This window comes from Anoplopoma fimbria, unplaced genomic scaffold, assembly GCF_027596085.1.
Source record: "Anoplopoma fimbria isolate UVic2021 breed Golden Eagle Sablefish unplaced genomic scaffold, Afim_UVic_2022 Un_contig_12111_pilon_pilon, whole genome shotgun sequence".
NCBI classification, from domain to species: domain Eukaryota; kingdom Metazoa; phylum Chordata; class Actinopteri; order Perciformes; family Anoplopomatidae; genus Anoplopoma; species Anoplopoma fimbria.
The window spans coordinates 1-2500 of NW_026551624.1; the positions used below are offsets into that span (position 1 = coordinate 1).

Genomic DNA, 2500 nt, shown 5'->3' on the forward strand with positions numbered 1-2500 from the left:
TTAAACTGGTCTTTAACACTCTAATAATATACATTTGTGAGAAAAGCATTTGATGATTCTTCCAGGCGTCCAGTTGGTTCTGCTAACATTAGCATGTAGCTTTCAGGTGGTATTTAAAGTCCACATATTAATAAAGGATGTTGTGGTTTCTTCTTTGACACAGACGGACTCTTTCAGATGAAACGTTCAGATTTCTGCTTGAGGTTCAATCCTTTGAGCTCTTTAGTCCTTCGTTTCCTCCAGCACACTCGTTAGCTAAAATGATGATACTCTGTTCAACCGTCAAACATGGTTGTTTGATTCTGTCGCCTCAAACAGAAAGACAACATGGCCGCCGGAGAGAAGCCTGAGCTCTCCTCCAGAGACGCTGTTCTTCTTCGCTGGTGGTCATGTTCACATGTAGACAGATATAGATCTATGTCTGTGTATCTATATCTGTGTTTCTATATCTGTGGATCTATATCTGTGGATCTATATATCTATAGATCTACACATATATTTCATCATTTCAGACCCGTTGGTTTGTTGAGGAAACTCTCTGAAACGTCACCAACACGTTTTACCTCCAAAACCAACTTTAAGAAATAAAACAGATAAAAAAGAATATGTTCTTCTTCTGTTTTAATTAAGAATCAATATGCTAATGAGGAAGAATACCCGCAGCGCTGGGAGGGAAGCGAACGCATCGTTGTTGCTTTTAATGTTAATGTGTTTCTTACCTGCTGGAGGAAACACTGAGACCAGGACCAAGAGTCCAGAGACCCGGATCTGGAGCTCCATCTCAAACCGGCTCTTCTGGTTCTTCTGGTTCTTCTGGTTCTTCTGGTTCTGGTTCTTCTGGTTCTGGTTCTTTGTTCTGAGGACGGAGACGACCGACGACGACAACGAGCCGACTGAAGCTCTGTGTGGTTCTCAGTGTCGGGTAGAAGTGGAACAGGAAGTGGTGATGAGCTGCTGTGACAGGTGACACACACACACATACATACAGAGACACACACACACACACACACAGTCGGTGGAAAACTAAACTTCTCGTCTTTTGTTTCAGTAAATCTTATATTTTCGCTCAGAAGGGAAAGTTTTTCTGTTTCTGAATATTTTATTTTTTTATTTATATTTAGGATTTCAAAGTAAAAGTCCTGCATTCAACAGTTTAAAAGCTAAAAGAACAAAAAGTAAAAGAACTGATTCTGCAGAATAAACTACTTTATAATTTAGAGGTGGAGCTCATTTAAATAACTTTATTTATTATATAATTAAACTATATCATATAAATACAGTTTATTAACGTTATATATGAAGTACAATATTAACAATATTTTTATGTTGTGGAAAGATAGTTAAGTAAAGTACAAGTACCTCAACAGTGTACTTCAGTGCAGTACTTTAGGAAAGTCTTTAACGTTCAAATACATTTATTTGTCTAAATGTCAAATATTCAGAATATAAAACTGATCGATTGTATTGATTTATGAATATGTAGTTGTACACAAAATACACTTAAGTAATCCATAAACTAATACTAAATACGAAATAAATGCGTTAAACTCTGATCTCAGATCAGATGATTTATCAAAGATCTTTAACCCTTCATGTGTTTATTTATCACAATAATAGATTATTAATAATAATTAATAGACACTCTTTATGATCAAAGGTCAAAACTTAATGAAGTCATTCATGTTGAGTTATTAATATTTACCATCATGTCTCAGGTCTTCTGGAGCTCCTCCTCCTTCTCCTCCTCCTCCTTCTGCTGCTCCTCCTCCTGCTGCTCCTCCTCCTGCTCTTCCTCCTCCTGCTGCTCCTCCTCCTGCTGCTCCTCCTCCTGCTCTTTCTCCTGCTCCTCCTCCTCCTCCTCCTCCTCCTCCTGCTCCTCCTCATCTCTTATATTAATCTCTCCTCCTTTGAAACAGAAACTGGTTCATAAAAACATCGTCTCTGATATGAACGTATGAGTTTATTTCATAGATCAGCTCCTGCAGTCACAAACCTTAAATCCAGGATTCTTTGATGGACTTTGGTTCTGAAACAGAGAAAAACTTTCATCATAAAGTGAAACTATGAAATCAATGTATTTAGTTTAATCTTAAAACACACAAATCTAAAACATGATTGAACCTCTTTCTCGTTAATAATTATCACTACATGTTTTTAAATCTTTAAAACACAGAAACATTTTAAACATTTAAAATATGAAATATGAAAACGTACCTTTTGTTCCACAGTTTGGTCCTGAAGCAGTTTCTTATGTAGTTTGATGTTTGTGCATTAATATATTAAAATGTATCAGAATAAATCAATAAATCATGAAACAATTAAAAACAGAGGACGTGAAGACATTTAGTCATTTTAACAAACTTTATTTAAACAAAATCAACAATCAGACAAAAAATATATTTCACAGCAAAGTCATAAAGTTATAAAGAAAACATGCGTTTGTTATCAGAGGAAGCAGAACATCTTATCTGAAGGCCTCACACAACAACTACTGAAGCCC

General features: G+C 35.9%; 1 protein-coding gene across 1 annotated transcript in view; it reads right to left on the minus strand.

The window, feature by feature from the left end:
• Positions 1–2348: 2348 nt before the first annotated feature.
• The window catches only part of LOC129115684 (protein CREG1-like), a gene marked incomplete at its 5' end in the record, with an annotated part of 7347 nt that continues 7195 nt past the window's right edge, over positions 2349–2500 (minus strand). Inside the window, one exon of the mRNA XM_054626990.1 lies at positions 2349–2500. This exon is cut by the window's right edge and continues 600 nt beyond it.